Source organism: Hippopotamus amphibius, chromosome 13 (assembly GCF_030028045.1).
Source record: "Hippopotamus amphibius kiboko isolate mHipAmp2 chromosome 13, mHipAmp2.hap2, whole genome shotgun sequence".
Classification (NCBI taxonomy): domain Eukaryota; kingdom Metazoa; phylum Chordata; class Mammalia; order Artiodactyla; family Hippopotamidae; genus Hippopotamus; species Hippopotamus amphibius.
The window spans coordinates 34,197,287-34,222,218 of NC_080198.1; positions in this window are offsets into that span (position 1 = coordinate 34,197,287).

Sequence of the window (24,932 nt, forward strand, 5' to 3'; positions counted from 1 at the left end):
GAAAGGATATGTAAATGTTCCGTGCATTTTCCTGGGGAGAGGGTCCTTGGTGTTCATCAAATTATCAAAGAAGCTTATGAACCTTTGTCTAAACCAACCCTCTTATTTGACAGATTTATGCATTTTAGAGCTAATAGGACTCAGACTTTTAGTGTATGTTTTTATTTACGAGAGAAAGGAGGCCTGGGGAAGAGACAGGCTCTGTCCAGCTGGCAACTAGAAAGTCAGTGGCAGAGCTGGGGAAAGAACCTGATTCCTAGTCCTGGGTCTCTTTGCCCCGTCTCACTGCCCCTAGCATGCTGTATCTGCCTGTTTACAGATTACCACGTGTTTAGCTGATTAAATCAGTCACACATAAGGAGTTAATTTTCAATATCAGTCAATGATTTTTCATAAACCATATAGAAATATGTTGTCCAAACCAAAAACCTGGGCAGTCTTTCTGACTCCCTTCTCTCCCCTCAACACCCTCTGCCCAACATCTAATCAGTCATTAAATCTTACCTGTCTTCTGCTCTAAGTAGCTCTGAAAACTCCATCCCTACATTCAGGCCACCACCCCCTCTGCCTCTGGCCAGGACAGCCTCTTAACCTGAGTCCCTGGAGAGGTTGTCAAGCAAAATACATAAGGAATCCGCTGGGATGGTAAAGAGATTAATGCAATCAAGTGGTGACAAGAGTTGAAGGAAGTTAAGGGAAATCGTCAGCAATGCTGAAAGATTCCCAAGAGAAATAGAATGCACTGAGTTGCAATAAATCCCAGTGGAAGGAATGGCCAGGAGGCATCTGCCAACAACAGAAGACAGAAACTGATGCTAACCAAGGGCCTGGCATGTTTTCCGGTGGCACGGGTGGAATTATCCAGGAGGATGGAGTATCAGGTCCCAGGTCACAGTCTCATATAATTGGTAAGTAACAATATTGCAGTCCACATTTTTTTGGACCTAGTACCCTTGGCCTAGCCTGAGGTGGTAAACTGCTCTTCTTACTTGGCCAAGTGACTTTACAAACTGAGATAGTTTACAGATAAGTACCTCAGCCTAAATTTACCTTTTTTTATTGGAGTATAACTGCTTTACAATGCTGCATTAGTTTCTGCTGTACAACAAAGGGAATCAGCTGTATGTATACATATATCCCCATATCCCCTCTGTCTTGAGCCTCCCTCCCACACTCCCTATCCCACCCCTCTAGGTCATCACAGAGCACCAAGAACTGAGTGCCCTGTGCTATAGAGCAGCTTCCCACTAGCTATCTGTTTTACACATAGTAGTGTATATATGTCAATACTATTCTCTCGATTCATCCCAGCCTCCCCTTCCCCCTCTGTGTCCACAAGTCCGTTCTCTATGTCTGTGTCTCTTTTCCCGCCTTGCAAATAGGTTCATCAGTACCATTTTTCCAGATTCCACATACATGTGTTAATATATGATATTTGTTTTTCTCTTTCTGACTTACTTCACTCTGTATGACAGACTCTAGGTTCATCCACCTCATTACAAATTCGTTCCTTTTTATGGCTGAGTAATATTCCATTGTATATATGTACCACATCTTCTTTATCCATTCATCTGTCGATGGACATTTACATTGCTTCCATGTTCTGGCTGTTGTAAATAGTGCTGCAATGAACATTGGGGTGCATGTATCTTTTCGAATTATGTTTTTCTCAGGGTATTTGCTCAGTAGCGGGATTGCTGGGTCATCTGGTAGTTCTATTTTTAATTTTTTAAGGAACCTCCATACTCTTCTCCAAAGTTTAGCCTAAATTCAATCCTGTTCATTAGAGAACTAAATTTTGTAAACTTTAGGACAATCTGTGTACATTTGTTATTTTTAAATGGAGTGGTTAGGGAATTCCCTGGTGGTCCAGTGGTTTGGACTCTCAGCTTTCACAGTCAAGGGCACGGGTTCAGTCCTTGGTCAGGGAACTGAGATCCCCCAAGCCACATTGTGAGGCCAAAAAATAATAAATAAATAAATAAATAAATAAATAAATAAATACATAAATAAATAAAAATTAGAAAGATGGAATGGTTAATATGGCATGTTGGTGAATCTATGTAATTTATTTCAGATTTGGGATTTTTTTTTTTTTTTTTAGTTTTTAAAGGTGTAAGTCCTCCTAATCAGGTATGTGGAGTACTTTAAAGAGGTCAGATAAATTAAATAAACCTCTAAAAGTGTAGTATAATGTGTTTTAGACCATTACAATTAATTGACTAATTATATGATTAGGGATAAATATTTAGGGGAGTTTAATACACATTAATGAAAGTGACTGCTCTTATTTGCAACTCTAATTTAAATACCTGCAACTGTAAATACTGTAGTTCTTCCTATTGATAATAAGAGACTCAAGGTTTCTCCTTTGTTGAGCTATAAAGCCTTCTCACTCCTCTTCTCACCTTCGGGTCTCTGCCAACCCACCCTGGCCAAACTCCCCACCGTCTTTTCCCTCTCCGGCCCTGCCAAGTGTCAGTTCCTTTTACCTAGAACCGCTTCCCCACCTGCACTGCCTGCCTAACTCCTCCCCGTCCTCTGGTCTTAGCGCAAACATCACTTCTGCTCCTGCCCTGTGCTCTTACCAGAACTTACCACACTGTTGTTATTTCTGCCTCCTCTGCCTTGTCCCCTTGATCATAAGCTCCACAGGGGCGGAAACCCCATCTGCCTTGCTCACTGCACCCCACCTACTAGCTCAGTGCCTGGTACATGATAGACATTCCATAAATGAATTCATCAGTGGGAAACCAGAGTTCCTACAGATAGCCTGTGGCCAGGAACATTAAATAATTGTTTTAATGGGCTATAATGATAAGAGGAATTTTACAAGTACAAAATCCATACTACTTCCAAAGAGGGAAACTTGAATTGTATCTCAATTCAATAAACATTTTCTGAGTGCCCCTGAATGCCAGTCCCAAAATCAAGTGCCAAGGATAGAAAGAAAATAAGACAGGAACCCAGCTGTGAACAACCTGCTGGATATCGGAGATACACAGATGATTAAGACGTGCTCCCTGCCAGCAAAGGACTCACACTATAATGGCAATAACGGACAGGAAAACAGGTGATCACAACATATAAAGTACAATAGATCACATCATAGGATATGTACAAAGTTTGGAAGCAGCACACCCGTTGTGCCCATGCAAATCACACTTATGTACTTTCCTCTATACACATTGTATTTTCCTTGAAAGGTTGTGTGCAGATTCAGTGTTTGTAAATCAAGTAATTTGAAATGCCTCCAAGGTACCTCTCTGTTTAAAGAAAGCTTTTGGTGAGTCTTTTTAAAATCAATTCCTAATTTAATTCTTTTGTAAGTTTGACATGTAAATAGAATAATCTTTTTTCCACAAAGCAGATCACAATTACATTACAGTCTAAGGAGCCAGAATGACCACTAATTGGGGAGGGGCGGTGTACAACAAGCTTTACGGGAGGAATTTTCCCTCGGGGGCTTCCTTATCTATACTTAAAAGAACCACTTAAAAGAGGCTGTTGAATGGACGTGAGGAGGGAGAGACAGTTCAGGGTCTGAAGGCTCTCAGTGCCAGCTCTGTCCCCTGACTTGTTCAGTCACCTTCAGCAAAGCGTGTGCACCCCTGATACTGACTCCCTCCCGCCCTCCCTCTCTCCAGGGGCTGCAGTGAACACCTGGAGGCCTGCGAAAGAACGCTGTCAAAAGCTCAAAAAGCGCTCAAAACCGCTCCAAAAAGCACAAGGCAGCTCCCACAGTACACCTCCCTGGGAAAACTGAAATCCAAAAATCTGTCTACCAAGGCTGAAGGAACCCTTCCTAGGGTCTTAAAGTCCAGTAATTGGGAAGCAGATGGTCAGTCTCCAGCCTTCAAGCATTTTAGGTCTGGCTGGAGCATCTTCCAGGAGAAAGAGCATGACTGGCCAGACGCAAGCAAGGAGGTGCTGCCCTGCTTCAGATGGAATGACTGGACAAAGGGAAGAGAATGGCTCAGGTATCTCGGTTTGATGCAGCGCCTTAGAGAACACGTGCTTCATTCCACTGGCACACAGAGCACAAGATGTGAAGCAAAGCACATCCTTTCTCTAGTATGCAATAAACTCAGGGGCTCATGCGGAATCTCGTTGTGTGTGTGTACTGTGCCTGGTTCTGTCTTGTTCGGGCTGCTATCACAGCACTCTAGAGACTGGGTGGTTTATACAACAGACATTTATTCCTCAGAGTTCTGGAGGCTGGGAAGTCTAAGATCAAAGCACTAGTGGATTTGCTGTCTGATGAGAACTTGCTTCCTGCTTCATACATCTTCTGACTGTAACCTCCCACGGTGGAAGGGGTAAGAAGCTCTCTGGGGTCTCTTTTAAAAGCATACTAATCCAGGGCTTCCTAGATGGCACAGTCATTAAGAATCCACCTGCCAACGCAGGGGACATGGGTTTGATCCCTGCTCCAGGAAGATCCCATAGGCCGCGGAGCAACTAAGCCCATGTGCCACAACTATTGAGCCTGCGCTTTAGAGCCCGTGAGCCACAACTATAGAGCCCATGTGCTGCAACTACCGAAGCCCACACGCCTAGAGCCCAAGCTCTGCAACAAGAGAAGCCACGGCAATGAGGAGCCCACGCACCACAATGAAGAGTAGCCCCCGCTCACCGCAACTAGAGAAAGCCCGTGTGCAGCAATGAAGACCTAACACAGCCAATAAATAAATTTATAAAAAAATAAAAAATAAATAAAAGGGTACTAATCCCATTCATGAGGGCTCCACCCTAATACCTAGTGACCTAATAGCCTCCAAAAGGCCTCAACTCCTAATACTATCACCTCGGGGATTAGATTTCTACATATGAATTTGGGAAGGACACAAGCATTTGGTCTGTATCACGGGTGCTACTTTCGCAAAGGTGGTCAGGAAGACCTCTCTGAATTATAAACACAGCAAAGTGCCCAGAGATTGAACTTTCTTGCAAAAGAGTTTTCTGCAAAGGACACCACCAGCTAGTCCACTCTTTGTTTTGTAGAAATGATTCTGGCTTTGTAGAAACACATGGGCATGTTCTCAAAGGCTGGGAGTTTTGGAAGGACACATACCCAGCTGTTCTCAGTGCTCACCTCTGGTGAGGGATGGTTAAGTGGGCACTGAGGGATTTACTCTGTGTTTTTTAAACTTCTTCGTTGTGTGCATTTTTAATAATGATAATGTTACTGACCCTTTTGAGTTTGGGTCACAAGAAGGCATCGCTTGTGCCAATAGAATGAGACTGAGTTCAGTTCAGGAACAAAGGCAAGTTTTATTCTTTGACCAAAGACTGAAGAGGTGTGAGCTCCCAGTATAGAGCACACACTCTGCCCAACAGGCCATGGGTGGGGCTGCTTCATGGCGTCTGGTGGTGGGGAGGCGCAGGCGCATTGCTCACGGCTCCAGATCTCAGCGTGCGGGCAGCGTCTCTGCTGACGTTGACACCACCTTGAATGGAGGTATCCCCGCGCAGTTCTTATGCACGTGGTAGACCAACGTGGGGTGTCAGGAGCAGGGTTTCTGTGCTGGGAATGCTAATCCAATGTACTAGGTGCAAGACCTCTGCACACAACCCCCTATAGGCAAGTGAAACTAGACTAAGCCCAAAAGGTTAGACCTCATCACCTAGCTTCCATCTGACTTTTCCTGGGGACCCCAGTGGCCTTTGCGGGTGACAATAGCAGGAAGGTCCAGTGGCCTTGGGCCCATCTCTGTTCTGAGAAGAATTGACTTTTGTTATGTGAATGAGGGAGCAGGGAGCAGGCGAAGAAACCAGCCTGTGGAGTGTGGGTTGAAACCAGACACTGCCTAATTTAGGGCAGTTACTTCCTTTGTGCCTTAATTTCCTCCTACTTAATATGAGGATGAACTTAAGGCCTACTTGGTATGTGTGTGTGTGTGTGAAACTAGTTCATGTAAAAGACAATGCCTGCATGTAGTAGTGCTCATAAATATTAGTGATTTTTATTAGCGGTAGGGATGTAGGAATTCACTGTTTGAAGAAGAATGGTCCCTGGAATGAGTCAGATATCCTGGGCCTTCCTGGAGGAAAAGAACCAAGAGCGTCTCTGAGGTTCAGCGTAACAGGCACCTGTTAAGGCCTGGAATGGCTGTAGCCAAAACTGACCACTAGGGAGGACAGCAAGATTAATGTCAGTTTGACCCTTGGGGTCCACAGAACCAGGTCTGGGGGCTGGCTCTTCAGCCATTAGCAGAGAGGTATCAGACGAGGCCCTGCTGCTCTGCCCTGGCTCTCCTGGAGATGAAGACATCACTGCCCCAAATAGGACAATCTCCCCGGAGAGCTGTAACCTGGCTCCCTACTGCCCCCTTGGCCTGAAGTGCCCACGGCTGAAGGGACCACTGGCAAAGGAGGAGGGAGGCTTCCTCCCTCCCCCAAACCCTGAGAAAACTGGAAAGAGCGCAGAGACAGCAACGTGCTGCTGGACCTCCACCATGCTCCCTGCACTGAATGGGGACTGCCTGGTGTTGGGGAGGACAAAGTTTCCCTCCGCCCTTTTAGGGTGCCTGACTGGGCCTGAAAAACCAACTGACAAAGGCAGGTTAACAGGAGAAAAGCAAACAGATTTATCAAATATAAATTTTACATGACACAGGAGCCTTCACAGTGAAATAAAAACACCCCAATACAGCTCGACCTGCGTATTTTTATGCCAAGTTTGATAACAAGTGTACAGTCGTGGAGAAATAGAATAGCTTAAGGAGTGTAAGTACAGTAAACTGGGGGGAACTTAGCAAGGCTTGTTTGTTCAGGTTCTTCTTGGCATCCCTTTGTCTTCGGAGATGAGGATGCTCCTTTCCTCCAGGTATAGGGAGGGCACCTCTCACAGGAAGCTTTTATGATCTATTTCAGGGAAGAAGGGAAATGAGGGGAGAAGGTTGGAGTGACCTTCATGCTTGAAATATTCAGTATACCAACACGTCAGATTTGGGGTAGCACGTCTTGAACTATATCACCAAGACCGCTGGACTTTCTGCAGCAACACCAAAGGCAATGAATACTGAGCACTTTGGACTAAGTCAGCCCTGGGGTTCTTGACTTAGAAGAAGGGAACATTGCAGAGTGGAGTACCAGACTTCCTCCCCATACGGGACTGTGGGGATAGGGCCCTGCAGGGTTTTCATCTGTGACATAACCTCAGGTCACTATTTGGGCCTCAAATTTTAAAGCAGAAGGTCCCAATTTCACAAGTTGAGGCACTACTGTCCTACCTGAGGATTTTCAGAAATAGAAAAATGCCACTGCTCAAGATAGTGAATTCTACTTTTCCCATTTCATACATCAATTAGACATCACGTCTATTGATTCTTTCTTTTCTACCAGACAATATGATAGGTGATTGCCTTCTTCCTATTATATGCTTGTAACAACATACACACAAAAAATGGCTTGTGAAGAGACACTTTAAAGATGTAGCCGGCTTATAAAGCAGGCGGGGAGGAGCATTCACCACCCATCTCCTTGGACTCAGAGGCAGGTGCCAGATGTGCTGTGGAGCTGCAATGCCAGCACCAACAGCAGTGCATCTTTTCTCTGCCCCGTAAAGTACCAATAACAAGTCTTTAATCAGAAGGCCCCATCATCCAAGAGGAGGCTCGTGCCTTGACGGGCACCTGTGATTATAGAACCTCTCTGCTCACAATGGATGCCTTTCTGTGAAGGGAACTGGCTCTTTTTAGAGGGGCTTGCCTGGCAGCCACAGCAAAGAACACCTGTCTGCGTGCTGGCTCTCTCTCCCCAGGGCTCACAGAATGGGGGAGGGTATTCAAGAGGAGGACTTGTCTAGCGACCCACTCCCTCCTCCAGCCAAGCCCTCATCAGCCACTCTCTGCCCCAAACTGCCAGGGACAGTGCTGGCAAAGGGATCTAACAGTGAGTGTCACCTTCTTTCCCCTCCCTGAGTTCAGAATCTAGTCAAACCACGGGCAATTAAAATAAGGCTCTTGAGGAACCAGTGTGCCCACCAAACTTCGTACTCTTCCTTCCATATTATAACTCTGTCTGTGGACAGCAGCTCACCCTAGCAACGACATGACACCATGTTCCTGTCAGCGGGAGGGAGAAGGAACACTCTCACACTGAAGCAGTTAAAGGCACGTGTGCCTTCCAGGCCCTGTCTCTCCAGCCCCAGATGCATGTTGAGGACTCGAATGCCCTAGAAGATGGCAAAGCAACAATATAGAAAGAGCTTAGAGCCTTGAAAAACCCTGAAGAGAACCACCCAACGGCCAGGAGCACCTACACTGGATGGTTAGATGAGGGAGAAATAAAATTCTATTGCCTCAAGCCACTGAAATGTTGGGGTTTGTCTCTGCAGCTGGTATTTTCCTAACACAATGCTATGTTGGAGAAAGCAAAGGATGCCCCTGGAGCACCCAGCAGAGGCACCTCCAGGACCACTCCCTGCAGGAATTAATTTCTGGGCTGTCACCTGAAACAGAAGTAGGAGTAAGTCAGCTGAAAGGATGGAAGTGTGGACAGCTGTAGAGAACCAGTGGTGACGAGTGGAAAGGAGAAATGGGGAGGGTCGAGGCTGCAGAGATAGCTGAGGGTCTGGTTAACCTGCAGCTTTATCCTGAGGGGTGTGGAAAGAATGGGCAGGTTTTCATCAGGGAAGTGACATGATGAGATTTATGTTTTAGAAAGATCACGGTGACTGTAGAGTGGAGAATGAATTGGAGTATTTTTGGAAGAACACATGTTCATTATTTCTTCTTCCTGCCAAAAATGTACAAGGACAATGCCGCTAGAGGAATGTGAGTGGCCCACTGCTGGAGCCTGGAGGGGTTCCCAAACCCCACTGAGGCCTCAGGAGTTTTTGAGAGGCAGGTGCTGGGCTGCCGGGGGACGGCATCAGCGATCTTTGTTTACAACGTGTCAGGGCGCCAGATGAACACCCAGAGCCCCGGAGGAGGCCTGCATGTGGGAGGGAGCCTGCGCTGAAGACGGATCCTCACTGATGGCTGAGGGGCCCCAGCCACCGAGCTTGAGCTCGTGGGGCACCGTCAGGGTCCCCAGCACGTGGAGGGTAGGTCCCTCTGCCCAGTGACTCCTGGACGCAGGCACCCTTGAAGGCAACCGCATAAAGAGGCACGTGGGATCTTAGTTCCCTGACCAGGGATCAAAGCCATGTCCCCTGCAGTGGAAGTGCAGCGTCTTAACCACCGGATCACCAGGGACGTCCCAGAGCTGAACTGCTTCTGCTTCTGGGAGGGGACTGTCTCCACCCCAGAGAAGCCTGAGACCCAACACCACACCACTCGGCCTCCAACATTTTGTCACACATCACACATACCCACACACCCTTTCTTCCTCCTGGTGTCTCTGCTGGTCCTAAGGGGTTTCCCTCTTAGATCTCCCAAATACAAGAAAGGGAGATCGAAGCTCTTTCCCAAACCTCGAAGTTCTCTGCAAATGCTTTGACTGTTCCCCCTTTCACTGAAGCACAGGGAAGAACAGCACACACTTTTACCTCCTTCAGGGTCCAGCTGAGAAGAGACAGTGTTTACGGAGAATGCTCACCCTGTTCCTCTAGACATTTTTAATCTATGCCTTGGTTAAACCAGTGATGCATAGAGTACCTGAAATACCTCCCTTTGATCCCCTGGAGAGAGTTTTTGATGAATTCTGCTGGGGGATGACATCACAGGCCAATACCGAAGGATGTGACATGACATAGCCCTGAGGAATTTGTCATTTCTTCCAGGCGGGGAATTCCACAAAGGTCCTCTTTTCAGAGCACTAAGAGAGAAATTTCTCTCCTGTCTAAATTCCAGGAATTACTGTGCTGCTTCTGACCAACTGACGTGCGACTCACGTCACTGATCACCTTCCCCTTCTTGAGCTGACTGCTGCAAAGCCAGGGCCGAAATTGGGGTCCACCCCTGGCAAGGGCTCAGAGCCTCACAGAGCACATTATGTACTTCCAGTTTCTTATTCTTCCCACCTTTAGCTTCCTTTTGCCTTAATTTCCTCACCATACTAATCTTTGTTTCATCTTGCTGTATTGCATGCACTTTTGCAGTCCACCTTAAATTCATTTTGGAACAAGGTGGGAGTGAAATAAATAAGTAATAGAACTATTAGCGATCTCTTGCCATCGTTACTGTAAAGCAGCTACTAATGATCGAAGTGTAACACTCTCGAGTAGAACACAGCTCCTGGTAGTTAGGAGAGGAAGCGGGGAGGCGAATAATGGTAAGTGGCATAGCTTAGTAGAGACAGAAAGGAGCTTAGGAGTACTTCTAATTCTGATCAGTGCAGAATTTTAGGAAACAGATTAGAAAAGGATGCTTGTCTATTGGGCTTTGGTAAACGATAATGATTGCTAAAAACCTGTTGAGTTGGGTGTCTACCATGGGTAATCTTTGGGGCCATCATTGAACAGTCTTCAACAGTTTTTTATTCTGAGCCAGATGCTTGTCTCTCTGTATGTGTTCCAGCTGCCAGTTATTCTAAATAACAACTATGTTGTATTTTACATTCTTTGGGAATCTCTTCAAGGGAGTGAAATACACGCTATATATATTCATATATATGTATACATTCACATATACAGAGAGAGAGCCTGTAGAGTCGTGCATTTTATCCTGAATTCTAAGCCACCTCTGAGTTCCTCATTTTCTCTTGGTATCTCCCATGTATATATGAAGTGTACATATTTATTAACTTCTGTTTGTTTTTCTTTTGTTTATTTGTCTTTTATTACAGGGGTCTCAGCCAAGAACTCACAAGAGTGGAGGGAAAATTATTTCTCCTCCCTTACGATAACATAATATTGCCTACCTAGGTTGGTACATGGCCCATCTATGAAATAGAAGTATCCTCCTTAAATACCATCGCCGAAAGAAGGGAATGTCATTTAAGGACATCCCTGGCATAACACCCAAGTAGGAGTTTATCTGATGCACTTCCTAAGTCACCAGATTCTATTCTTCATATACTTATGAAAGTCTACTACAATATGGTAAGGAACAAATATTAATCTTTATATTCTTGCCTTGATAGAAACGAGCTTTGGTACTCCCATTATATAAGAAAATATTCTTTGCTTATTAATAGAATATTGAGGATGAACTAATCATAATTGATAACCATAATTCATGATGAACCAAAGGTTCAGGGGAAAGACCTCTTGGTTAGATGTCTCATTATCAAATTCTGACAAATGTCAAGCAACTAGGGGTTTCAAAGCATTGACAGTAGTCTGTGCTTGGGGTCTGGAAACCAATTCCATATTAAAGCAGAGTTCAAATTTTTTGTTTTCTTTCTACCTTCCTAACAACCATTAGAAGCATCTAACACAGGTGCTCTGGGCACGGCGGTAAGTGCCCTGTAGGAATCTAACAAATATTTGTGGCATGATAGAATGATCTTCATGGCACCTGGGATTCAGAACAAGTCTGTCATTACAAAAGTGTCACCAAAAAATGAAAACTGTGCCCTTGTTAACTGCCTCCAGCACTGGCCATGAGAGCATCAGAGTACGGATACCAACCCAATCATTCCATCACAATCCAAACTTTTGCTCAAATCAACATGCCTCCTTCTATTGGCTTAGGCTTAAATGATCTGACCAACCATATGGAATATGAGTTTCCCATGCAAATGAGGCATTAGTAATTATTGACTAGTGTGAGCAGTGAGCCGTTAATTATTTACCAAACACAATATTGAGACAGTTCAGATCAAAAGTCCTGTTGTAAGGAATTCACTTTAATGAAAACTTCTCTAATTTTCAAAATAAAAGAGAATGAATTTGTCAGTCATTACATTACCTTTATGGCCCAAAGAATTGAGCTGTCCTGAAAACTGAAAGCTGGAGTGCCTCAGGCTGCCAGGTCACCTTAGAGGGCAAGGAACAAGAGAGAAGGAGCTGGTAGCTCTTGCAGAACACAGACAGCATACTGAGTGCACCCGTGCACACTTCTGGGCCACACCTGCAGCTTGTCCCAAGTTCACGAGTGGACAGAGCAGGAACATTCACACAGAGAGGCCAACCTGAGGCCTATAGCCAGGGACTAAGACTAAGGTGACTAAGCCCAGGGTGGGGTCCCTCAGGGACGGGGACAGGGCCCTGGTGGTTGGTAAGGCAGCAAGCATCTAAAAGTGGAACCACTTTTTGAACATCTTCTTTCCATTTCATGCGTTAATTTCACACTTTTTTCTCATGCCTTTTCCCCATAGTCTAACGGCTCAGAGACTGTGCTTGGGGGGACAGAGTCTCACCTCTGCTTTTTCTCAGCTCAGTTTCTGTAGGTATCAAAGGAGACTGAGAAGGGCACAGCAAAGGGAAGACAGAGGCAGTCCTATATCCCTGGGTGTTCAGTCTAGGGGGTTGCCAGTTGTTGCAAATCCCATCTAATGTCAGCAGAGTATAGGGGGAAAGGAGAAAACACACTCCACAGTGCCCAAGTGCCATTTAGAGAGGGATCTAAGGTCTTTTTATGCCTCTGATTTGGTATATGGCATGAGGGTCAGATTTATTTCCTCTTCTGTACTAAATGAACCCTAGTCATAAAACTACTCAGCAGTAGTGAATAGGCAGGGAAGATCTCCAAAAAAGATGCTGGGCCACACATCTCTCCATCTGCCACAACGTAGGGACATGGTGATGAATTTTCATGGAGCGGAAAACAGCATCTATACTATATGCTGGGAGGACAGCAAAGAAGGAAGGTCAGTGAGAAATCTGTTTCAAAGCAGGAGAAGCTTGGGGCACATTCACACTTAGTTGATAAGATCCTGCCCAAGTGTCAGCTGTTTCACAATCACCTTATACATTGTGCATTGTATAATGTATGCTATTTATACATTGTAGTTAATTACAGAGTTAGTTGTTCAAACTTTACTAGTGTTGTGTTGAAACAGTGGTTTGAAAAATAAGAGTCTCTGCCAGAAATGAACTATTTTTATTTACATTATGTCCAAAAATAATGTGGCTAGCTTTTAAAAAATTGAACTAACAGCTTTGGGAGCTGAACTGCCGAAACTGGCTAGATATGTTGTCAGTATTTGATACATCTTGGAATTTTGATAGGTTTCCTCCTTTGTGGCAGTTGACTGGAGGCAGTTCCCTGGGGCTCAGTATTTCAGGGGATTCTGAGATCACACGCAGACTCAGTGGAAAAACATGTGCTAAATGATTAGTAACGCCCATAAGGGATGTGTGGCACAGGGGTGGGGGTGATGCGGGATAGAGAGTGGGTGGGAGTAGGATTGGAGGGGGTGAGGAGCAGCACTTGCGCCATATATGGTGTCATATTGCCCTGTTACGGGCATCGAACCATGATATTGTGTATTGGAGAGAAGGTGCCGAATTATTATTACAGTTAAGATCTCTGGTTGGGGAACTAAGATCCCACATGCCCCATGGCATGGCCCAAAAAATTAAAAAAAATAAAAATTTTAAAAATAAATAAAAATAAAAAATACAAATGTCTTATTTACATGTTTCCACTGAAGGGCAGATTTTTTTCCTAAGCACACAGCTTTCTCAACTATTTAATTAAATTATTAAATAAATATGACCAGGAACACAACAGGCTCGTTCCCACCATGCGTGATGACCATGAGTCCTGCCTGGCTTTCCTAGCATCTACAGCTGAACTGGCTATTTGTCTAACTTGACCTTTTCTTCCTACAAGCTAGTGAAGTTGAAGCATTAAGGAAACAGCAAAATTCATAAAAACTACAAGTCAGAGTCACTCTTTTTTGAGAAGACAACACATTTAAAAAGCATCACTTGTAATTATGAAGCTATTATAAAAACATTTTAAGACTGTGGAAATACATTAAATCTACTCAAGAAAACAGACAAGAACACAGCCTAATGTCATCTCTTGGAATAAATTTAATATGTTGAAAGCTGCTTCATTTAAAAATAATAAAAATGTCCAAAATTATATGTGATTATATAAATTATTAAAGTTAAAAAGTCTATACTTAGGAAATGAACAGATACGTTTTGGAGACTGCTTTAATGACTAATACAAATTATCAGATAATTGAGTTGTGATGAGATAGGAGTCAAAATGAACAAAAGATTCTTCCTCATACAGGCATAGAACATAAGCTGTGATGGCCTAGAAGAAAATCTTAGGTAATTTTGTCTACTTCTAATTCCATATTTCAAATTGCTTTCAATGCTACAAGTAATCATAAAGAAAATGAGGACCTAGAAAAATGGGAATTTGATCCTGAACCTCTCCAAAATATTAACAATAGTGGCTTGCATTTATGAATTCTGACCATGTGCCAGGCACTGAGCTAGGCATTTTATATATATTACTACATTTAACACTCAAAATAATCTCTTAAAGCAAGGATTATCATTATCCCCAAATTATAGATGAGAAAATCCCCTTCCCTTCAGTGGCTTTTCCCCCAAATCCCACAATTGTAATAAAAATTGTGTATTAATATCCAAGAACAGAATTACATCGGTATGGGCTCAATGATGTACACTAGAAATGAGAAAGAGCTGCAGGTCTGGCTCAGCCCTAAAGTGAATTTGTTTGAGCTTCTGCTTGGACTCAGAGAGCAACTCAATTCCAGTTGTCAAATTTCTTCTCAATGCATTTGGATACGTGAGTTATTCTCTTATGTTCATCTTCTCAAAGACTAATAAATACCATTGTAACAATTTAAACTTTCCCATCCAAAACTATCAACAGTTAAGTTTATCCACCTAGACTATTTTTTGAGGTATGCACATATGATATATATACACTTTTAAATAAATAAATATATATATATATACACACTATGCTTTTACAAAACTGGAATCGTACTACACATAATCTGTGGCAATGTACTTTTTTTACTTTATCACATATGTGCATATCTTTTCACATCAGTATACATAACTCTACCTTATTCTTTTCAATGACTGCCTAGAATTCCATTGAATGAATGTACTTTCATCTATTTAACCATTTTCTTACTGTTCAACTTTTAAATTGTGCATAGTTTTTTGCTGTTACTAACATGTTCCACTAAACATCCCCACATACCTACATGAGTATTTCTGTAGTAGTGCTTTTCAGAAGTACTACTGCTGGGTTAAACAGTGAGGAACGTAACTATTTGATAGATACTGTCAAATTTCTCTCAGTGACTTTCTTAACCAACTTCTTTCTCTCTGCATGTGTTCCTCTCTTGCTTTGGGAAATGGTATATAGTCATCTCCCCACCCTTTACCCCTCTTGCCTGTCTTTTTCACTTTTGCTGGTCTACTCTCTGCTTCTGTCTACTTGTACCCCACCATTGTTTTTACCACCCCGTTTAACTGACTATAAAATGACATAAAAGCATATTTAAAATTTTAACTTATGATGAATGATGTTTTCACTTCACACTTGTTAAATAAACTATCAGGTAGTTTTATCTTTCATATATATCTCTTCCTTAAAAAAGAAGGTAATAAAACACAATAATTAAAGTACTTTCATGTGACCCCTGATTCCAGTGACCCACAGCAGGGAAAAGTGCCCCACCTCTGCCCTAGGTACACAACTCTAGTGTGCAAAATGTGAAAATCCATCCAAATAGAAAATGTTAAGCTTCAGTTCATTATCAGGGATTATTTTTGGTAAAAAAAAATTCTCAGGTTTTAATTAGATATTCAGTATTAGTGGTTAGAACAAGATATAGGCGATCGTGACCACAGAAAGCACTTGCATGAATTATTCTTTTCCAATGATTCTTTTGAATAGAAGAATAATGGTCATGGAGAATCTGCTTGACTTGCATTTCTGCGTAACGGATCTCTCCAAGAACAGGTCTCTGCTGGGTCTCATATACTTATTCCCTTTTAGGAATCAGTAAATGGCCCTTGTGCAAATACAGAGGGCAATTCAAGGACTTAGAAGACCATGGGAAACAAATATTAGGGGCTTTCCATTTATTTATCCAGAAAAAAAGAAAACCTGATTTTCTATCTCTAAGGTAAACACTAAAGAGAGAAATACAAAGAGCTAACTATGACGGGGAAACAAAAAAAAATCTATATCATATGCAAAGTAAACAGCAAAGTTAAAGGAAAAAACCTAATAAATAGAAAAGATGAAATTTCCTTTAAACTACATATAGGGCAAGGGATGGAAAGTTACATAAGCATATGTGTTGGGGTTAGAGGTTGTTTATATTCATTGAAAAAGTCTAGAAAGACAAATGCTAATATTGGTTATCTCTGGGGTTGGGTTTATAGGTTGTCTTTTTGTTCATTCTGCTTGTCTGAATTTTCTAATTTTTCTCCAGTGAATACAGATGACTTGTATAAAAAAATCAATAAAAGTTTAAAATAGAAATGTTTCTAAAGACTCAAGACATTTAAAAGTCTTTGCAAAATATATCTAGGGCTCTATCAAATTCCAAATATCTGACATTTGACTCAATAAATTTTTTAGACCCCAACTTTGCTCACTTTAATAATGAAAATGTTAATACAATGAAATGGAAAGTCCCAGAAATACTAATTAAAGATAGTCAAACAATTTGGTTGTAGGCATTAAGTAATCCAATATTTGCATAAGATGGTCAATAAGAAATGGCATCTGCATCAAGGATTTGTTTCCAAAACATTTTAGCTTAGAAAAATAAATAATTTCAAAGTGATTCAAAGCAACAGGTAGTCCAAATGGAATTTCATCACAAACAGTATTGGATCAGTTATATAAGCCATAGCTAGCTTGGTTTGCCAAAGGACCAACTCATTCAGATGCCAAATGTTTATAGTTTGCACCTTAAATTCACTGCACCTTCAAGGCTATGCACTGCAGCATTATGTGTAATAGTAAAAATCTGAAAACAATCTAAATGATCATCACGGAGAAAGTGGCTGAGTAAACCATGGTGCATCGCACAGTGGAGAACGATGCCACTGAAACCGAGGGATATCTACCACATGGCATAATCACAGGGACGTATTGTTAAGTGAAAACAAGAAGCAGGAGGACAAGGTTTATATTGTGATATCTTTTGGTAAGAAAGGGGATTTCCTTATATTTTAAAAAAAGAAAAAAATTGAAGGTTAGTTGCAAAACCAAAAAAAAAAAAAAGATTACCTATAGAGGGAAGAAGGAACAGGGTAGAGGGAATGAGTATAGATGCTAGACTTCCTGATGTACTTTATGGTGTAATTTTGACTTTGGAACCATAAAAATGTTTCACATACTTAAATATCTTAAATAAAAAAGAAAAACATTTACTGGGTTTTGATTGGAGTTTACTTTGGCTAACAAAATCTTACACTTCTACCAAGCTGGAATTTCATAAAAAGAAATGACAAATATTTCTAGTTTTATTATCCCTTAAAATGAATTTTTTGCCTATTTGACCTGTTAAGCCAAATTTTCTGTTTTCCACAAGTTTTTTTCCCCTTTCCTATCAGTTTTTCCATGCTACAGATAGAGAATGTAGGGTTGGAAAAGAGATAAGTGGATTTTTTAAATTATTGTTAAAACTTTGCTTTTTTAGAATAATTTAGGTTCACAGCAAAATTGAAAGGAAGGTGTAGAGAGTTCCCATATACACACCTTGCCCTCACTGATACTTAGCCTCCTCCATTATCAACATCCCCATCAAAGTGGTACATTTGTTACAAATGATGAACTTACATTGACACATCATCAACCAAAATCTATAGTTTAGGGACTTCCCAGGTGGCGCAGTTGTTAAGAATCCGCCTGCTAATGCAGGAGACATGGGTTCGAACCCTGCTCCAGGAAGATCCCGCATGCTGTGGAGCAACTAAGTCCATGCACCACAACTATTAAGCCTGAGCTCTAGAGCCCGTGGGCTGCAACTACTAAAGCCCACGTGCCTAGAGGCCATGCTCCGCAACAAAAGAAGCCACGGCAATGAGTAGCCTGCACACCACAACGAAGAGAAGTCCCCTCTCGCTGCAACTAGAGAAAGCCCGTGTACAGCAATGAAGACCCAACACAGCCAGTAAATAAATACATAAATAAATAAATTTAAAAAAAACACACACAAAAAACAAAATCCACACTTCACATTACAGTTCACCCTTGATGTTTAATGTTTTTATGGATTTGGACAAATGTATAATGACGTGTGCATCATTATGGTATCATTCAGAGTATTTTTCCTCCCCTAAAAATCCTCTGTGCCCCACCTATTCGTCCTACCCCACCCCCCACACCTGGGCCCTGACAACCACTGATCTTTTTACTGTCTCCAAAGTTTTGCCTTTTCCAGAATGTTGTATACTTGGAATCATATAGTATGTAGCCTTTTCAGATTGGCTTCTTTCACTTAGTACCATATATTTAACAAATATTCACGTCTTTTCAAGTGGTTTTTAATATATCAGTATCTTTTATAAATGAAACAAGCTTCTCTTATTCCTTCAGACTTCTTTTCTGATATTTCAAATAATCATAGAAACTAATATTTCATTGAGTATTTATCATGTGATAGGCACTCTAACTTTAAACTTTATATATTTATTTTCTCCCTTGATTTGTCCAATGACCCTATGAAGTAAATACCTTCATTATCCCCATATTACAGTTGGAAAGCTAAAGCATAGAGAAGTTAGTCACCTGCCTAGTCCCACGCCTTTTTTCTTCAACAACTTTATTGAGGTATAGTTCACATATCATAAAATTAACTCAAGTATACAATTCAATAGTTTTAAATAACTTTTCCAAATGGTACATCCATCAACATAAATCAGTTCCAGAACATTTTCATCCCTCCAATAAGTTTCCTTATGCCCATTTAAGGTTAATCCCTGTTCATATTATGAGTTTCAGTCAAATACTAATCTACTTTCTGTCTCTATATCCGGGGCATTTCATGTAAATGAAATCATACTATATGTGGTCTCTTGTGTCTGGCTTCTTTCACTTAGCATAATGTTTTTGATGTTCACTCATGATTAACATGAATCAGTAGTTCATTCTTTTTTACTGTTGAATAGTATTCCATTGTATAAATATACCATATTTTGTCTATCCATTCACCAGCTGATAGACATTTAGGCTATTCCAGTTTGGGTCTGTTATGATTACACTGTTATGAACATTTGTGTACAGATCTTTTGGTGGACTCGTGTTTTCATTTTTCTTTCATGTCTCTCTAAGAATGTAATTTCATATTATATAGTATTTATGCTTATCTTTTTGAGAAACTGCCAAAATGTTTCCCAAATAACTGTACTGTTTTACTTTCCCCTCAGCAGTGTATGAGAGTTCCCGTTTCTCCAAGCTCTCACCAACACTTATTATCTGTGTTACTTCTTATAGCCATTCTAGTGAGTATGAAATGGTAACTTATTATGGTTTTAATTTGCATTTCCCTAATGATTAATAATGTTGAGCATTTTTTCATGTACCTCTTAGCCTCTTTTTTTGTTTGTATGTAATGTCTGTTTGTGTCTTTTCCCCATTTTTTGGTTATTTATCTTATAATTCAACTATACTTACATGTTTGTAAGTTCTTAATATGAGTCCTTAATTGGATATGTGTTTTACAAATATTTTCCCCAGATCTGTCCCTTGTCTTTTCATTTTTTTAATGGTATCTTTTGAAATTCAAAGTTTTGAATTTTGATTTTTTTGTATTATACCTATGAAATCTTTGCCTAACTCATGGTCCTGAAGATTCTCTTATATGTTAGTTCTAACAGTTTTGTGCATATGTGTGTGTGTTTTGTATGCCTTAGAATATTCTATATAAGGGATCATATCATCTGTGAATAAAAACAGTTTTACTCTTTCCTTTCTAGCCTTTATGCCTTTTATTTCTTTTTCTTGCCTGATTTCACAGTCTAGAACCTACCATACAATGTTGAATAAAAGAGGTGACAGCAGATATCCTTGCCTTGGTCCTAATGTTAGGAGAAAAGCATTTAGTCTTTCACCATTAGGTATGATGTTCAATGTAGGTTTTTTATATATCGCCCTTTACCAGATTGAGGAAGTTCCTTTTCATTCAAAGTTTGTGAAGAGTTGTTAGATATTGGCAAATAGCTGTATCTATTGAGACGATCATGTTGTTTTTGGTGTTTCATATTAGTTGACTCTGGGTGTTAAACCAACTTTGCATTCCTGGGATAAATCTTATTTGATCATGGTGTATAATCTTTTTGATATATTGTTGAATTTGGATAGGTTTGCTAATATTTAGTTGAGGATTTTCACATCGGTGTTCATGTGGGGTAATGGTCTTTAGTTCTCCTTTCTTATGATGTCTTTTTCCGGCTTTAATGTCTGAGTCATACTGGCCTCATAGAATGAGTTGGGAATGCTTTATTCTCTATTTTTTGCAAGGGTTCGTGCAGTCCTGGTATTATTTCTTTACTTCTTAAAGGTCTATCTAGATATTTTACTTCTTCTACCACTTTAGTGATTTGTATCTTTCAGTGATTTGTATTTTTCATTTCATCTTAAATTAGCAAATTTCTTTGCGTAACATTGGTCACCAAAGTCACACGATTTTAAAGAATGGGTCTGGGATTTAAACAAAAGGATGTCTCATTCAAGCCCCTGAACTGTACTCAGAAGCAGTAACAATGACCTGAGCCATCAATGAGGGGCATGATTTTCAAAATAAACTGGAACATATACTTTGCAAATGAATGCTTCTAGTTTTAAAACTCTTCCTAGATGTTCCCAGATGTGACTTCTTGACTGCTGTGCTCTGAGGTCAAAAGCCTAAAATCATTAGGGTCCATACAACCAAATGGGTGACCATGCGTAGGAAGAGACTGCAAACATAATATGTGCAGTGGTGGGTATTCTCTGTGATGGTAGCTTTCCATGAGCAGTAGGTGCTCTGATTTAGTAATTTTGTCCTTTCCTATTAGCCTATGTGGAAAAACATACTTGTGAATATGAATTCCAGAATTATATGGTTAAGACCTTAGAGATCATCTAAGCTAACCCCATCCATTTTCTTACAGGTAGAGAAACAGAAACCCCGTGAGGGCAATAGCTTTTGCCAAGATCACGAAGGCAGTTGATGGCAAGGCCTTCATTGACATGTAGCCAGGTTCATTGGGGAACAAATGTATAGAGGAGAAAAATAAAAGAAAAGGAAGCTTGTTTGGGATGACATAGTTATTTTCTTGGTGCTTCAGTATCTTTCACCTCTGGAATGATTTAAAAATAATCATGGAATTATTTAAGAATCTCAAATGTGTAGTATTAATATTTTCAGGTTAAGGAGTTGGTGCGTTTTTGGCTTTTATGTACTTGATGTTCTACTCACATTTAAGAGAATTGGCCTTATGAAGAAAGAAGACATCTTTGTGATTCTAATTTTAAATATGTACTTGATTTAGACTTGTGATGTTTAAGTTCCAATCTTAATAAGTATATTACAGAACTGAATAATTTAATAGAACTAAAGTTTTACCATATTTGTAAGTTTAATGTATTAGATTTACAAGAGTTGCTTAAATATTCAGGAAGGTTTTGTTAAATCAGACTATTATAGTACTTAAATGGAAATTGAATATATTAAATTTATAAAAGAAGTTTAAAAGGAGTTCAATCAAGTTTGTAAATGGGATCAAACATTAATCAAAGGAAAAGTGACTGTTAGAAGTTTCTGGGCTTATAAACAAAATAATGAGATTTGTAATTTAAACTTAAAAGCTTTAAGAAATGCAAGGCTTTTTAAAATTTTTAATTTTGGTAAATCAAGGACTCATTTAAAAATCATAAAAATTCATACTTATGAATAAACTGTTGTGGACAAAAACTACCACTGAGGACCTTAAAAATCACATTTAAGAGCAGAATATCTCTTGGGGAAGGCTGGATGTCATCAGACAGGCATGTATGAAACGCCTGCTGTACCAGACAGACACCATGCTGGGTGCCAAAGACTGAGGAGCTCATAGGCTCTTTGTGGTGGTGCTCAGAGCATCCTGAAACAGCAACCTTTCCAGGTATTAGCCAGGCAACCAAAAGGATTGAGCTGCTTAGCATTCTTCATAAAATAAAGCCATGCTCTCATGGCAAGATACCCTTTGGAAATAGCAGAACATAACAAATATAGGGGTCATTGCTCGGCTTTTGAGTTTTAAAAGTCTCTCTTTAAATTAGCGAAAAGATTTGCAAGAAAGTGTGGCAGAAGACAGGTTTCCGTCCAAAGCTCCCCCTCCCCTGCCCCAGGCTAGATCAACATCCCTCAGCTTGGTAGGAAGGAGCAAGTGGGAAAGAAGCTGGGGCGGGGCCGGGGGGGTGGGGGGGAGAAAGAAAGAAAACCTTAATGTTAACGCATCCCTGAGAACGTACCCTGTACCCTTTCTCTCTGGGACAAATACCTGGTGAAAAGGATACATCTAGACATTTGAGAAAAGGAGAGCTCTGCCCTTGTCCCCCGTGCGCCTGGTAGGTAGCAAGACCCAGAGTTCCCCAGACCCAGGGTGGTGAGGTCTGTCTAGTCAAAGAGGTCCCAGGGAGCCTCACCAAACACCTTGGGAACAGCCGCATGATGCCAGGCAGCCGTGAAGGGCACAGAGTGGAATTGCCCCCGTAGTGTCGGCTCTGTGTTGAGTACCCTCGTGCCTATCGGATTCCAGCTGACAACAGCCCTAAGAGGAAGGCAGTCTCAGAATCTGTGCTTTACAAATGGAGAAACCAAGGCTCTGAATTACATCACATGCTCAAGGACACACGGCTCAGCAGGGTTGGAGCCAGGCCTTGAATGCAGCCTCCTAACCCGCACGCTATATTGCTGCCTGTTAAAATATGCATAACATCTACCACCTTTCTTGAGAGATGGATGAGGTGGAGACCTGTCCTCATGTCTTGCAGCACGCAGAGAATGGCAGCAAGCCAACGACAAGAACCCAAGCAGAGAAAAAGATCATTCAGGCCCTGACTCAGCATTGTTCTTGACGACAGTTGAGCTAATGGAAGCTACAAAACACAGCCAAGAAAATTCTTTTTTTTCTCCTTTTGCTGAATAGGATCTGGCTGTTTGGGGGTCATTTAAAGGCCCTGGCCTGTTCCTTTAACTGTGAGTTCCTTCCACACCGCTCATGTGCTCTTCTTAGCCCCACACCCCTCAACCTGCCTGGCTCTACAGGGAAACCCCTGCAAGAGGGAAGTGAGGGATTATTTTAAGAAGGAAGATAAACTTCCAAGTGTGTTGCTAAGAGAACAAGAAATGCCCAGACAGTACACACAGTAGGATCCCGTTTTGACTACAGTATGCACGTGCATACATTTGCACAGAGAATGAGCTCTTTCTGGGCAGCAGAATGAGGGGTAATTCTATTAGCTTCAGGGCTGGAGAGCTAAGTGGTTAAGGGGCAAGTTCCTGAGCCTAGTGACCTGGGTTCAAATCCCTGCTCTGACACTTACTGCCTATGGGACCTTGGGTAAAATGAGTGAAACTCTCAGAGTCAGACTTTTCATCTGTGCAATAAGGGCACTAGCAGAACCTCCCTCACAGGGCTGTTGTGAGGATTATATTAAATCATCCCCTCAACTGTGCTCAGCATATTGTTTGGCACATGGTAAGCACTAGTTCTCGTATGTGGAAAGTAAGTCCACCTTCTGCCAGAGGTCTTCATCCAGCTCCTGGTTTCACACCCACTTCTGAGACCACCTGAGCCGACCTCTTTCTACAGATATGGAATCCCAAAGGTGGCAATGGCAAAGCTCCGTCTGGAACCCAGGGCTCCAGCCACCATTCCAGCCTCTCTCCCTCCCTTCAGGGACTTCTCCCCAGAGCATTTGCTGCATGAGGTCTCCCCGTTATCACTTGTCCATCCCCTCAGGTTCTGGGCTCTCAGGGAAACTTTGGCTGTAAACGGTTGTGTCAAGGGAATCCAAACAAACCCTGTCAGAGTCCCATCGTCTGAAAGAAATTCTGTTCCACCTAATTTAAGGCACTGACAATTCAGACTATAAAGAATTGCAGAAACTATTGCATTGTTATAAGAATCACGTCACAAATGTATGTTCTAATGAGAAATATTATATTAGGTAGAGGGTAGATGGAATCCAGATACAGTGAGACAGAGACTTATCTTAATGTGAAAGTTTGTTTTTTACTTTCAGTTGCATAGGTATTTGACCAACTCTATGAGACAGATTTCAAGGACCTTGCATAGAACTTCCTTTCACCCTGTGCGCCAGCAGGGGATTTGAGGGGACACAAGACAAGGCTGAAGATGACTAGAAGTTCTTCAGAGCTGTAAGTCTGAGTCCTATGGAAATTATCCAGACTCGAGCTTAAATTCTGTCTCTGCCATTTACTACCTTGTAAGCTTGAATAAGCTGCCTCCGTTTCTTCAAGTCTAAAAAGGGACCGATCATAAAACTAACTCAAAGGGGTCAAGGATAAAGTTTGTAAAGTGCTGGGCACAGCCCCTAATAGTCTAAAAATCTTGGCTACTTATTTTTGTTTTTATTTCTCCTTCTCTAAGAATTATTCACATAATTGCCTCATACCTTTCGTCAATTTACGCTTGAAGTCTGAGCCACAGATTTTGCATTTTACAGCAAGGCACATTTCCACTGCAACAATTTAATCCACATAAAACTTAGACAAAAAAAAAGGGAAGTGTTTACTTAGATAAACCTAAGAAATTGACATGGAAATAATACATCCAAATAGTTGTTTTCATTTTAAAAGCACCTTAACCCAGTCTAAGACAGCTCAAAGGGTCCATCTGCAGACTAAAATCAAGAGATCGCAAATATGTCCAGTAGAAAATTACTGCTCAGCCTGCTCAGAAAGAGAGTCTGTAAAGCCCCTGGCAGCCCAATTAAGTATGAATGAGGAAGGAATTAATGTTTATTAAGTATCTACTATGTGTCAAGGGCTACACTCATAGGCTCCCTCTTATCAGTTACACCACTGCAGCCTCTGCACACCACCAGAATGGATGCCAGGCACAGTGGGGTTCTTTGTTC